General features: G+C 40.5%; 1 long non-coding RNA gene across 3 annotated transcripts in view; it reads right to left on the bottom strand.

Annotated features, from left to right (window-relative positions):
• Nucleotides 1-15902, bottom strand: part of LOC149215380 (uncharacterized) — a 300173-nt gene that overhangs the window by 153384 nt on the left and 130887 nt on the right. The window lies entirely within an intron of this gene.

The following is a 15902-nucleotide window of genomic DNA, read 5'->3' as shown; positions in this document are numbered from 1 at the left end:
AAGGACAGTTGACTAGAGAACGAGAGAATCCTCAGTCAAGGAAGGCCAGAGAGCCATCATCTCCACCTTCAATTTCACCCTCAAGAATCTCAGCAGAAGCTTCAAGAATATCTGAACATGAAGGAGAAATTCCTGCAGACATGGATCCAAAAGAAGAAGAAAGAGTCTTCAGAAAGGCTTTCTTGGACCTCACTGAAATGGTGAGGATATTGTACCAAGAAAGAAATGAGAAATTCGCTGGAGAAGGGTCCAAACATCCACATGAAGGAGAGGGCTCTTCAGGAGGTAAGAAGGATGATGATCATTCCAAGAAAGGACATGGAGGTAATGGTGATCCACCACCCCCATCGTCACCTTCTTCCTCTTCATCCTCGTCTTCTTCTTCTGTGCATAAGCATAGATCCTCTGGAAAAAGTCATTTTTTGAAGCTTGATGTAAAATTCGAATTACCTATGTTTAATGGTGAAGTGAATGCAGAAAAGCTTGACAACTGGATTAGGAAGTTGGAAGTTTACTTGAGGATCCAGAATATGCATGATGATGCCACCAAGATTCAGCTGGCTTCTTTGAGAATGGATGGAACAACATTGGTCTAGTGGGAGACTAATACTAAAGAGGAGATCAAAAAATTTGGTAATGTTACCTTAACACGGCCCGAATTTTTGTTAGCCATTAAAAAACAGTTTTATCCTCTTGCTCACATGCAGAAATCCATTATGAACTGGCAAAATTTCAGACAACTTAAGGGCCAGAGTGTCCAAGACTACACCCAAGAATTCAGGAGAAGAGCTCTCTTGTTAGGAGTAGATTTACAGACCCAGGAAACCTTGCTGAAATATATTGGTGGCTTGCATAGCTACCTTAGACACACCATCTTGATGTTTAACCCTACTAGCCTGGACGAGGTTTGTGTCCAAGCTACCCATTTAGAGACAAGGGGAAAAAACACATTTGAAGAGGGTAGAAACAAGCCCCCCAAGGGGAAAAAGAAAGAAAAAACCTCCAAGGGAAAGTGCAAAAAGAATGCATCTGTCAAACAGGAGAGTGAAAAAGTGATCTGTAAACACTGTTCTAAACCAGGCCATGAGGAGAAAAACTGTCGGAAATTACATCCTGAAAAAAAACCTCAATTTAACAAATCCAAAGGGAAACAGAAAACTGCTGCTACTGCATCTACACCACGAGATTTAAGGGATGATTCAGGTGATGAAACCAAAATTGCAGCCATGGGTCTAAAAAACTTGAAGGGAAAAGAAATTGAAACTCAAGCCAGCACTAGTACCTCAAACTGTCATGTACAAGCTCCTAATGAGGAAGAAAGAATTGAACTGTTTCATGTGAGGGTGATTTCAAAACATACTAAGATTGACACACTTTTTGATAGTGGGTCACAAGCAAACCTTATATCAGAGGACTTGGTCAAGCAGCTTAAACTTGAGACCATTCCACATCCTAAGCCATATCCACTTGGATGGATTTGCAAGGATGCAAATTTACAAGTTTCAAGAAAGTGCACATTGCGCTTTGCAATTACTGCACATTTTATTGACACAGTTGAACTTGATGTGGTACCTTTTGATATAGCAAGAATTGTTTTGGGAATTCCTTACTTGTTTAACAGGAAAGCTATCTTTCATCGCCATGAAAACAAATATCATCTTTTCAAAGATGGCAAGGAGTTCATTGTTAGAGCTCATCACAAGACAAATATAGCGATGGTGAATGCAGGACAGGTAAAAAGGTTGGTCAATTCAAGCAAGAATTTTGTTCTTCTTATGATTAAGCCCAAAGTTGATGTGAATCATGAGTCATTTGACAATTGTGATCCAAAACTTAAATCAGATCTGTATGATGTAGTTGATGCATATCATGAGATGTTTCAGGAGCCAACAGGTTTACCTCCTAAGAGGGAGATTCAGCATGAAATCCATTTGCATCCAGATTGTCCTCTTCCAAACATAGGCATGTACCGCATGTCTATTATGGAGAATGTTGAAATAAAGAAGCAAATCAAGGAATTGTTGGACAAGGTTTCATAAGGCCAAGTACTTCGCCATGTGGGTCACCGATTGTACTGATTCCAAAGAAAGATGGCACTTGGCGTATGTGTGTTGATTTCAGGGCCTTGAACAAGATAACGGTAAAGAACCGTTACCCACTCCCAAGGATAGATGATTTGCTAGACCAGTTAAAAGATGCTCGATATTTCAGTAAGTTAGACTTGCACAGTGGATATCATCAAGTAAGAATTGAAGAAAGTGACATTTGGAAGACAACCTTTAAAACCAAACAAGGACTCTTTGAATGGCTTGTGATGTCGTTTGGTTTGTGCAATGCACCTGCAACTTTCATGCGGGTAATGGATGATGTCTTGCGTCCTTTTCTTGATGATTTCGTTATTGTCTACTTAGATGACATCTTAATTTTCAGCGAGTCTAGAGAAGATCATGTCATGCATGTTAGGAAAGTACTTGATGTTTTGAAGAAGAATCAGTTATTTCTTAAAATGTCAAAGTGTGAATTTGGAAAGACTTCTTTGGTCTATTTGGGACATATAGTAGGAGGAGGCGCTCTGAGGATTGATCCTGCTAAAATAGAGGCTATTGTGAATTGGCCTACTCCCAAATCCATAACATAGGTAAGAAATTTTTTGGGTGCAGCTCAATATTGGAGGAAGTTCATCTCTAACTTCTCTTCTATAGCAGCTCCTATGCATGCAGTGACAAGTGTGAAACATGCTTTCCAATGGGGAGGCAAGCAGCAAAAAGCTTTCGAATCTTTGAAAGAGAAGATTAGTTCAGCTCCGGTCCTTGCATTACCGGATTTGAGACAGCCATTTGAGATACAAACTGATGCTAGTGATTATGACATGGGAGCAGTTTTTCTACAGCATGGTAAGCCTATTGCTTTTCATTCTGAAACTTTTAATGGTGCTGTTGTAAATTATCCTACGTATGATAAGGAGTTGTATGCATTAGTACAAAGCGTCAAAAAGTGGAAACACTATTTGATGGGCAAAGAAATTGTTACATAGAACAATATGCATCTGATGATGACTTTAAAGATGTGTATGCTAACTTGAGTAAAGGGAATCATGTAGAGGAAAATGACTATCACATGCATAACAATTTGTTGTTTCATTTGAGCAAGTTGTGTATACCACAGGGGGAGAGAATAAATGTCATAAGAGAATCTCATTCTTCTCTTATTGCTGGCCATTTTGGTGTAAGCAAAACAGTTGCACATCTACAGAGGTATTGTTATTGGCCTCGCATGGTAGATTATGTTTCAAGGTTCATAAGAGGTTGTTCATTATGTGCTACAAGCAAGCCTAGTAATAGGAAGCTTGGCTTGTATACTCCTTTGTCGGTACCTTCTAGACCATGGGAGAGTATCTCTATGGATTTTGTAGGAGGTTTGCCAAAATCTAGAAAGCAGCATGATTATTTATATGTAGTAGTTGATCGTTTCAGCAAAATGTGTATACTTATGCCTTGTAAGAAAACTATAACTGTTGAACAAACTGCTGAATTATTTTTTCATCATGTATGGATTCACTTTGGTTTGCCTACTTCCATTATTAGTGACAGGGATTCCAGTTTTGTGGGGAATTTTTGGTCCAACCTATGTGAGATGATGGACACAAAGTTGAAGAAAAGCACTGCTTTCCATCCACAAACAGATCGACAAACCGAAGTTGTGAACAGAACCATTGTGCACCTCTTGAGAGAATATTGCAGCAAGCATCCCAAGCTTTGGGATGAACATTTGCACTACATACAGCATGCTTACAACCGTGCCAAACACTCTTCCACAAACACCTCACCATTTGAAGCTTATTTTGGTTACTTGCCAAAATCACCTCTTGATTTCATTCTTGAGAAAGATGTCACCATTGAGGGACATAGTGATATTGACAAAGCTCATTCATTCATTGAAAAAATTCAGCAAATACATCAGCAAATTCGAGAACAACTTGAGAAGAGTCAAGGCAAGTACAAGGAAAGACACGACAAGCATAGAGTCGATCACAAGTTTCAAGAAGGGGATGAGGTATGGTTGTACATTAGTAAGGAAAGGATGCAAGGAGAAGGTAAAAAGCTAAAGCCTATTCGTTATGGTCCATTCAAAATCCTCAAGAAGGTTGGAAATAATGCTTTTCAATTAGATTTGTCTTCCTACATGCAAATGTATTCTGTTGTCAATGTGGAGAACTTACGTTTGTATGAAACTCCTTTGATTGTTGATCATGAAAGTGTTGTTCAGCAGCCATCTTCTATAGAAGATTTCTCGCCAGAATTTTTAGATGAGCTGAAAGAAGATACAATCCTTGACAGAAGGACACGCACTTCAAGGAGGGGCAACGTAGATTATGTTCGGGTTGGTTTCAAAGGCAGCAAACCGAACAAGGCAAAGTGGATGGAGGTGGACAGAGTGAGGGAGTTGTACCCTCACCTCTTTAACAGGTAGTTGAAGGCTTTTGGGGTCCAAAAGCTTCCCAATGGGGAGGCGTGATCAGGTGCTCATGTCCCAAGTGTCGTAAAATGCTCAAAAACAAAAGTTATCCCAAAAACAAAATCGCCCAATGACTCTTAATTTTTTATTTTTTTCCAAAAAAAAATATTCCATAAAATATTCCTTCGAATATTCCAGGGAATATTCCTTTTGGGCAGCGAATGGCAGGATGCCACGTGGCAAGCCCGAAGGCCACCACGTGGCCCAAGTGACATCAACATATGTGGCGCATTTCAAAATTTTGTGGGCGGATGGAGTATTGAACCCGCGACCTACTGTCCACGAGTGCCACACCTTACCGTTGGGCCACAACGGCGGGACTTGATATGGAGGCGGCAAAACTTGTTTTTAAACATTTGAATTGTGTTGGGGCGGGGCCCGAAGGGGGCCAACCCCCATATAATACGACCGTGGCGCCAAGAACCAAGCGCCAACCTAACCCGCCAGCGCATATAACCTCAACGGTTAGTGTTATGGTTTATGCGTTATTTAAAGTGTGGTCACATTATGGTGGAAACCAAGGGTTAACCCACAACTGTTTTGACATGCAACCCAAGGCAAACCTCCCACGCGCCTTAATTTCGCTCACATGGCGGAGTTAAACTGCAGTTAGCCGACGGTTATGGCAAATTTAGCGGATCTGTTGGCGGTGGCACCAAATTTGGCGGCCGCCCCATATTTAGCGGGGTTAACTGGAGCTTTTCAAGGGCAACTGGCAGTTGGGAGTAAATGGCCATAACTTTGGCTAGGAAAGGCAGTTTTGGACGAATTTTTTTTATTATTTTGGGTCTCTTCGACCTTCTGAAGCCATTGGTACAGGTTTTACATCCATCTGAGGTCATTTGCAGAGGTTTTGGCACCGTGGAAGTTCTAGGAGCCACCAGGGCCCAGTATTGTGAGAGTTGTATAGGGTTGCAAGTACCCATTTGAGGTGAACCAGTAGTCAATCCTGAAGGATTCAAGTGTTCTGAATCCATTTTTACAGTCTATTCAACCTATAGAGGCTTTTATTCAGCTGTATATTCATTTTGAGCATTCAATTAAAACGAGGACAGGCCCATTTGGGAGCCTTGGACCCAGCAGACGTAGCCCAGGAGGGGTGAACTGCTTTATCAACTTCCTTTGCATCTGTGGTTGATTTATTTTGCAGAACAAATTCGTTTTAGTGTGTTAAACAGTAAAAGGAAATAAATCTGCTATACTTAAATGGGTCATGAACAACTGAAAATTTCATTTGTTTTTTTTCTGCAAGACATGGACATCTTTTAAACATGTATATTACTGAATTGAATACCTTGCAAACCATTTACAAGTAGTTTCAAATTCAGATCACTGCCCATGCTCATATCATCATGATACTTATTATGTTGCCCATGATCTCATACATCATGCTGCCTTCCTACAGAGACAGATGCTCTGGCTGTTTCGACAATTCCCGGTAGTTCTGGCTTTTCCAGCAGTTTTGGCTTTTACAGTCGTTCCGGCTTTTCCGGCAGTTCCAGCTTTTCTGGCTTTTCTGACTTTTCCGGTTTTTCCGGCGTTTCTAGCTTTTCCGGCATTACCGGCTTTTTCAGTGTTTCCGGCTTTTCGGACAGTTCCGGCAATTCCAGCGTTTTTGGCTTTTCTAGCTTTTCCAGCGTTTCCGGTATTTCCGGCTTTTCCGACATTTCCAGCTTTTCCGGCAGTTCCAATTTTTCCTTAGGATCTCTCCTCCTACTAAAACCCAAAGACAAGTAGAGAGAGGAAGAGATCCAAGTGTTTGTAGAAATGACTTGAAGTCCTCTTCTATTTATACTAAAACGTAGTTTGCACTTCTGAGCCTACATAAGTTGTTGGCCGACTTAACAATTTGTCTGTAACATAAATAAATTCACAACTTCATAAATACTTATCGAAATCAGATGATCTTTATATCAATCCTACACCTCTCAATGAGAGGGATCCAATAAAAATATCAGCTGCCATAAATAATATGACCCACATGGAGTTTGGCCCTAGTTGCCAATTTTAACATAATTCTTGCCCGAATTGCTGATCAAAATGAAGTGTTTAGACCTCTATTTATAGAGATTTTGTTTATAATTGAAAGGACACATCTATTTGAAGTGAGGCCGACTTGTATGACTAAGTGTAAGTCGACTCACTGCTAGGAATAATTTTCTTAACTTAAAAATTCAATATCTCACAAACTGTTGGGAGTTTCAGAGAAAATAAAGGCTTGTTAGAAAGAGGAAAAAATCCTCTTTAAGATGATCTAGGATCCATTTTGAAAGGATGCCTCCAAGGTGTCCAAAATAATTTTTCTTTGTGACTGTCCTTAAATTTTATACATAAAAAGTTTGGGACAACATGAGGAATGTTTGGAACAACGTGGCTTCTTCATTCTTTGGATTCTTCATTGTTATAAATGTCATCATAGGATCATAGAGTCATTATGTAGGAGTGCAACATCCATGTAGCATTATGCAAGAACAATGTCATCATATACTAGTGCAGTGATAGTGCAACATCATTAGCAGAACTCCAAAATAATTTTCCAGCCATCAAATGACCTCCAACCATGTTATCAAGATCTCATCAAGTGCCATCATCAATTGTGGTCATTTATCAAGAATATGACATCATCAAATGTAATCCTCCATATGTCATCAATTGCTTCCACCATGGAAACTACGGTAGTTTCGACCACGGCAACTACGACAGCTTCAACAACGGCAACTTCGACCACGACAACTACAACAGCTTCGACCACGACAAATATGGCGGCTTCGACCAAGATTTTATGCCCAAACAGAATTATCCTTTTTTTCGTCCTAAATAATAGTCTCCTTGTTCTCCTCGGCCTTCTATTTTCTCCTGTACTTTGTATCTTTGAATTCTTGCCCGAATCGCTGATCAAAATGAAGTGTTTTAGACCTCTATTTATAGAGATTTCGTTTATAACTGAAGGGACGCGTCTATTTGAAGTGAGACCGACTTGTATGACTGAGTGTAGGTCGGCTCACTACTAGGAATAATTTCCTTAACTTAAAAATTCAATATCTCACAAACTGTTGGGAGTTTCAAGGCAAATAAAGACTTGCTAGAATCCATTTTGAAAGGATGCCTCCAAGGTGTCCAAAATAATTTTTCTTTGTGACTGTCCTTAAATTTTATGCATAAAAAGTTTGGGAAAGCATGAGGAATGTTTGGAACAACGTGGCTTCTTCATTCTTTGGCTTCTTCATTGTTATCAATGTCATCATATGATCATAGAGTCAGAGTCATTATGTAGGAGTGCAACATCCATGTAGCATGACGCAAGAACAATGTCATCATATACTAGTGCAGTCATAGTGCAACATCATTAGGAGAACTCCAAAATAATCTTCCAACCATCAAATGATCTCCAACCATGTTATCAAGACCTCATCAAGTGCCATCATCAATTGTGGTCATTTATCAAGAATATCACATCATCAAATGTAATCCTCCATATGTCATCAATTGCTTCTAAATACTTGGCACTTCTTAAGACTTCTTCATTAGTGACTTGACATATTAATTGATGACATTCTTATGAAACAAGAGTTATGACATCATCATTTGGAACCAGGCATCTCAACAATATTTTCCATCTCGGCTAGTGCCATATTGACATCAATGACAACCTAGATTAACAATCTCCCCCTTTGTCATTGATGGCAATATTCTTTCCCTTTCAACATTCTCTCCCCCTTTGACATCAATGGCAAACGGGGTGCCCAAGTACTCCCCCTGTCAAGCTGCTTCTTTTCTTTATGAATAGTAGTTCTTCATAGGTATGTTACTCCCCTGTCATGGTGCTCTTCTTTCTGGCAATGTGGTCCATGATAGATGTGCTTAAATTCCTTCATGTGATGAACCAACTCCCCCTATCTGCACGACCTCCTCTAGCTCATGAAAGATTACCTATTTAGTGATCAAGTGGAAGAGATCTTCAATAGTAGTTCATGGATGAATAAGGGATCATGTTCTTCAATAGAAATGCTCCTGAAAGACTATCTATCAAAGGATGATTGTCCATGTGGCTCATCAAGGTTTTCATAGGCCCATTCACAGATAGCTTCTGCAAGAATGCTAATCATCATAAGCTACCCCTAACTATATGCATGGTCTTCCTTTTGGCAAAGTCTCCCCATCAAATACTTGGAATATCAAGGATGACTTCATCAAGTCAACATGTGTTGTTGGCTAGAGTGTTCAAGGGACTTCCAGATTCAATTTGCTTCCTTCTCCATACTTGTATAACTTTCTTCTCTGGCACGGTTCTTCCTTCTGTAGGGGCCCAAGTCAAGTTACAATCACATGACATATGTCTGCTATGACACTTCAAGCACTCTATGTTGTTCATGAATAAGAATTCATGACTTCTTCTTGCAAAATTGCTTCCCGGAGATTGATGGGGACCATTATATGCCCTACAATCTTCTTCCATATGTCCAAAGTTTGTACAAGAATAACAATAACCAAGAAATATACTTTGGTACCTGGGAGAAGAAGGTTTCCACGATGTACTTTTGAAGTCTTTTTTCTTTGGGATCCTTTGATGATAACCATTGCTTCTTGCATCCTTGACACCATCTGCATGTCTTCTTGGAGGAGGGTTTCTTCCATAGTTGTCTTGACTCTTCTCCTTGCCTTTGTTAAAACTGGGAGCATCAACATTTCTTCCAGGCTTCCTCACATCCTTCTTGTTTGAAACATTAGGGTTTGCATCATTCTTGCTTGAGGAATCACCTGCATAGCCAAGACCTGATTTATCGAGGGGAGACCTCTCGTGACTTACGATGTCATCTAGGGTTTGAGAACTTTTCAAGTTCTTATTCAGCGAGTCAACTTCCTTTTTACGAAAGACAATTTCTTCCTTCATTTTCTTGCATTCTTCATCTCTCTTTGATAGAATGATCTCCATTTGATCCAAATTGCATCGATGAAAAATTATCAAAGTGCCATGACTGTATCAAATCAGGAGAGACTTCAAAATTCATGAACAAAGAGCAATCAGAAAGACCTCTGGACAGTGGCAATTTGCAGCCAGCAAAGAACGACGAAGACCTCGGTCAAAGCGCGCTGACAGAGGCCCATGGAGACCGCACAGGAGGCAAAATTGGCAGTTGGGAAGCCCAGATCAGGAAACGGAGGCCATTCTGATGCGCGATTGCTAAGCGCTAGGCAAAAAAGGAAAAGCCCCGAAGCGCTCGATCGCATGGGAAGGTGGGAAACCGTAGTGAAAGCACTAAGGCGAAAGGCGGGTCCCGCACTCCAAAACTGACGGTATATCGGAGGCATCCTTGGACGGTAAGCGGATTTGGCAGAAAACGAGCGATTCCATTCAGCGCACGATGCGTGTTCAGCGGATGAGAGAGAAAACCGCCTCTCATCGCGCACTAACGGTCGAGCAAGTCAACTGTGCAAAATGAGCGAACACCGTAGGATCTGGGGGCTCCAGATCTGACGGCGGAGATTGCGCCCGATGGAGAAACCAGATTTGACAAGGGAATTAAGCCGCGGCATATAAAAGTCTGAAGTCCGATTTGACCAATGAGTTGGCGAATGAGTCATTCCACAGTGTAACTGAAATACCAAACCATTGAGGAAGAGCTGGCGCAGTTCGTGAGAGGACAAGTGGCCACCTCCCTATGGACGTTGGAGATGACGCAGAGGTAGGGAACTCCAAACGAACAACAGCAGGCGATCCGAAGGGGCGGAAGAGGAAGTGAACGGTCAGGGACAAATTGGCTTTAAGCCATGAACAGACAGAGAATAGAACAAGAGAGAAGACGAGAACGAAGACAGAGAGAGCGAGAACAAAGAAAAGACAGTGAAGCAAGAACCAGAAAACAGAGAACTGAGCTGACATAAGGCAGCATCGAGCAAACAAAAGCCTTGAGAGGTTCAAGCAATCCCTATGAGGATCTGTCGGGAATTGAGCACCACATTGGGCTCCTCCTATTAAAAACCAGAGAGCTCAAGACTTGGAAAGGAAAAGAGTCTGTGCACTTTAGTGGCTTAGGGAATCCAAGAACCACCCTACTAAGCATTATCTGTTTCAAGAGACTCAAATTGAGCTCCTCATTGTAAATCTCTACTTCAAAGACACAATAACAGAAAGCCACTACTAAAAGTTGGACCGGAGACGTAGCCCTGGAGGATAGGGTGAACTCCTTGTTAAATCTGTTGTGTTCTTGCATTTGCTTACCATGTTTCTCTTACTGTTTTCCATTCTTCTAGTGTTTATGTATTTTGCAATCTGATCGATCCGTTGCCTAAAATAACATAGACACACACCAGCACATGAGTCTGTAATACCTTCATTCATTAATTCATTAACTAAGGTCGCTCACGAGTGATTTTCAAATCAAGTGGTATCAAAGCTTTAGGTTGTTAAGGTCAGACAAATTTGTGTTGGTTTCGTTGTTGAATGCTAACTAGATCAAAGCTCAAATTAGGAGAAGAAGAGTTGGTCGAAACTAATCCTGAAATTGGGAGAGTCTATCCTCGAAAGACAATGTCAGAAGAAGGTTCTATGGGGCCAGACCCTCAATTCATAGATAGTTTCCTAGCCATAAAATCCATGGTAGAAGAAATGTCTAGGGACTTTAGAAAACATAAGGATGAAGATTCATCAGGCTCTAAACAAGACAAAGGAGAAGATGAGTCACACTCCCATGACCACTCAAAAGGCAAAGGGAAAGAAGAAAGCTTTTTCACACCTCCTAATAGCCCTAAAAAGAAAGCATGTTTGATCACACTAGATGTTAAATTTGATCTACCTATATTTGATGGACAGTTGAATGCAGAAAAGCTGGACAATTGGATTAGACAAATTGATTTTTATTGCAGAATGCAAAATATCGATTCAGACAAGAGCAAGATTCAGCTGGCAAGCCTATGCCTTGGAGGCATTGCCTTGGTTTGGTGGGAAGGCAGGACCCAAGCTGACATGAAAAGACATGGTAAGACTATCTCTGTCTGGAGTGAATTTGTTTCTGCAATCAAAAAGCAGTTTTATCCATTGGCCTACATGAAACAAGCCATGAAGAGTTGGCAAACTCTTCGACAGTTGAAAGGGCAGAGTGTGCAAAGGTACACTCAAGAATTTAGAAAGAGAGCATCGATTCTTGGAATCTCATTAGTCTCACCTGAGACTCCGTTGAAGTACATTGGTGGTCTACATAGCTACATGAGGCATACTATCTTCATGTTTAATCCCACTAGTATAGATGAGGTATTTGTACAAGCTACTCATCTAAAAGCTAGAGGAAAGAATGGAAGTCTAGAAGTTGGGGGATCATCCCAACCCACTGCAAGCAAAAATAAAGAGAAAAGAAAGCAGAAATGGAAAGCCAGGAAGGCTAACACTACACAGAAAAGCAAGTTTTCATGCACTCACTATAAAAAGAATGGGCATGATGATGAGCATTGTTGGATTCTGCATCCAAAGCTGAAACCTAAGAAGTTCGAGGGCAAGAAGAAGAAGACTGTTGCAGCTATTAAGAAAGCTTTGGGGTCAGACTCAAGAGATGAAACAACCATTGCAACCACTGGTATAAGAGGTAAGAATTCTGAAGCATCTACTAGTAATTCTGCACAATCTACTATTGATGAAGAAAATGAGAGAAAAAGACATTAGCTTTTCCATATTCGAGTTATTTCCAAGCATCAAAAGATTGATACTTTGTTTGATAGTGGCTCACAAGTAAAATTAATTTCTGAAGCAATTGTAAAGAAGTTGGGATTAACAACTACACCACACAAGAAACCATACCTATTAGGATGGTTAAATGATAAAGCACAACTACAAGTGACTAGACAGTGCAAACTCAAGTTTTCTTTTGGGTCAGCGTTTGTAGATGAGGTTGAGTTAGACACAATTCCTTTGGACATATGTGGAATTGTTTTAGGAAGTCCTTACTTGTATGATAGAAAAGCTATTTTCAATAGAGTTGAGAACAAGTATCTACTTGTCAAAGATGGAATCGAATACTTTGTAAGAGCTCATAAGCTTAAGAATAATTATACTCTCATAAACTCAGGGCAGATGAAACGAATGATAAATTCATGCAAACAATTCTTACTAATGGTTGTAAAGGAAAAGAAACCTGATAAAACCAATGTATTTGAGTGCTGTAATGCTAAACAGCAAGCTGATTTAGAAAATGATGTTTCAGAGTATGATATCTTGTTTCAAGAACATAAACGTCTGCCACCCAAAGAGGAAATAGTGCATGATATTATTTTGCAGCAAGATGCTCCATTGCCTAACATTGGAATGTACAGGTTGTCCGCTTTAGAAAACGTTGAAATCAAGAAGCAGGTGCAGGAGTTGCTCGAGAAAGGGTTCATCAGACCTAGCACATCACCATGTGGGTCACCAATCGTTTTGGTGAGAAAGAAAGATGGCTCATGGAGAATGTGCATTGATTACCAAGCACTGAATAAGATAACAATAAAAAACCATTACCCCCTTCCTCGCATAGATGATCTTTTAGATCAATTGAAAGAAGTTGTTTATTTCTCCAAGCTAGACTTGCATAGTGGATACCATCATGTCAGAGTTGCAGAACAAGATGCATGGAAGACTGCTTTCAAAACAAAGCAGGGATTGTATGAGTGGCTGGTTATGCCTTTTGGCTCAACTAATGCTCCTGCTACTTTCATGAGATTAATGAATGATGTACTAAGTCCTTTTCTTGATGATTTTGTTATTGTGTATCTGGATGACATTCTGATTTTTAGCAAAACGTGAGAAGAACACTTGAAGCATGTTAAGCAGACACTAGATGTTTTGAAAAAAGAAAAACTTCATGTTAAACTCTCAAAATGTGAATTTGGCAAAACATCTCTGAATTATTTGGGTCATATAGCAAGGGGTGGTGAATTGAAGATAGATCCCTCTAAGGTGGCAGTCACTGTAAATTGGCCTAAACCCAAATATGCTACAGAGGTTATAAGCTTCTTAGGGTCAACACAATATTGGAGGAAGTTCATTTGTAACTTCTCCTTAATTGCAGCTCCCTTACATGTTTTAACAGGATTGAACAAGGTGTTTCAGTGGGGAGACAAACCGCAGAAAGCCTTCGACACCTTGAAAGAAAAGATTAGTACAACACCTGTACTAGCACTGTCTGATCTTCAAAGACCATTTGAGATCCAAACGGATGCCAATGACTATGCCATGGGAGCAGTGTTGACACAGCACAGTAAACCCATATGTTATCATTCTGAGACATTTAATTCTGCAGTAGTTAACTATCCTACATATGATAAAGAATTGTATGCATTAGTACAGAGTGTGAAAAAGTGGAAACGTTACTTAATGGGCAAAGAGACAGTAATGCATATTAATCATCAATCACTTCAATATCTACACTCCCAAACTAAGTTGCAGCAATCAAGGCACTATAGATGGATGGGTTTTCTACAACAGTTTCATTTAGTCATCAGATATAAAAAGGGCATACACAATAAAGTTGCAGACATGTTATCTAGACCCATTATAAATGCATTAACTATACTTAAGCATAATTCTGTGCTACATGAGAGTTACATTGAGCAATATGTTCAAGATATAGACTTTAAAGATGTATATACAACTTTAAGTCAAGGCAAACGAGTAGAAGAATTGGATTATCATGTAAAGGACCAACTCTTATACCATTGTGGGAAGTTATGCAATCCACAAACTGAAAGAGTAAAGATAATTCGAGAAGCACACACTTCTCTAATATCAAGTCACTTTGGGGTAAGTAAAACAGTTGCACAGCTGCAAAGATTTTGTTATTGGCCAAAAATGAACGAGACAGTTTCTAGATATGTAAGAGGGTGTACTATGTGTGCTGAAAGCAAGCCCAGCAATAGAAAACTAGGCTTGTACACTCCATTACCAGTTCCTTCTCACCCTTGGGAAAGTGTTTCCATGGATTTTGTTGGAGGACTGACCAAATCTAGGAAAGGTCATGATTATTTGTATGTTGTTGTCGATAGGTTCAGCAAAATGTGTATTTTGATACCTTGTAATAAACAGATTACAGCTAAACAAACTGCAAACTGTTCTTTGAACATGTACGGGTTCATTTTGGATTACCCACTTCCATTGTATCTGATCGAGACACCCAATTTGTGGGGAAGTTTTGGTCAAGTCTGTGAGAACTGATGGACACCAAACTAAAGAAAAGCAGAGCTTTTCATCCACAAACTGATGGCCAAACAGGAGTAGTTAACAGCACAGTGATCCAGTTACTCAGGGGATATTGCAGCAAGCATCCTAAGCTTTGGGATGAACATTTGTGTTATGTGCAGCATGCTTACAACAGAGCAAAACATTCTTCTACACAGAGATCTCCTTTTGAGACCTGTTTTGGTTTCACACCAAGGTCTTCTTTGGATTTTGTCTTTGGTAAAGATACCACAGTTGAGGGACATAGTGATGTGGACAGGGCAACTAGGTTCATTGAACAAATCCAAGAGGTCCACCAAGCAGTACAGGGACAGCTAGGAAAGAGCCAAGCCAAATAAAAGACAAGGCATGACAAGCATCGGATGGAGCATAGTTTCCAAACTGGTGACCAAGTCAGGCTGTATATCAGCAAGGACAGGATGCAAGGTGAAGGTAAAAAGCTAAAGCCTATCAGGTATGGACCCTTCAAGATACTTGAGAAGATTGGTGAGAATGCTTTTCGCCTTGATCTACTAGCTTACATGCACATCTACTCAGTCGTAAATGCAGATTGCTTGAGATTGTTTGAACCTTCACTAATTGAGGATCTCGAAGAGCAGAGTCAATTGCCTTCTATTGATGACTTGCTACCTGAATATCTTAATGAATTGCAAGAAGACACAGTTCTGAACAGGAAGGTGAGGACGACGCGTAGAGGAGATGTTGAGTACCTCAGAGTAAGGCTCAAAGGTTCAAAGCCGAGCAGTGCAAAGTGGATAGAGATTGGACAAGTGAGACAATTGTACCCTCATTCAGTCGATGCTTGAAAACCAACTTTTGGTGGTCCAAAAGCTTTTTAGTGGGAAGGCCGTGATCCAAATTGGATCCATGAAAAATTATCAAAGTGCCATGACTGTATCAAATCAGGACAGACTTCAAAATTCATGAACAAAGAGCGATCAGGAAGACCTCTGGACAGTGGCAGTTTGCAGCCAGCAAGGAACGACGAGGACCTCGGTCAAAGCGCGTTGACCGAGGCCCATGGAGACCGCGCAGGAGGCAAAACTGGCAGTTGGGAAGCCCGGATCGGGAAACGGAGGCCATTTCTGATTGCGCATCGCTGGGCAAAACCCCTCGAGAAGGAAAAGCCCCGAAGCGCTCGGTCGCATGGGAAGTCGGGAAACCGTAGGGAAAGCGCTAAGGCGAA

This window comes from Pinus tabuliformis, chromosome 1_1, assembly GCF_031772625.1.
Source record: "Pinus tabuliformis cultivar Carrire ecotype Pingquan chromosome 1_1, CPIR1, whole genome shotgun sequence".
Taxonomy (NCBI): Eukaryota; Viridiplantae; Streptophyta; class Pinopsida; order Pinales; family Pinaceae; genus Pinus; species Pinus tabuliformis.
The sequence above is the reverse complement of the archived record's forward strand: the minus strand, read 5'-3'. Positions and strand labels throughout refer to the sequence as shown.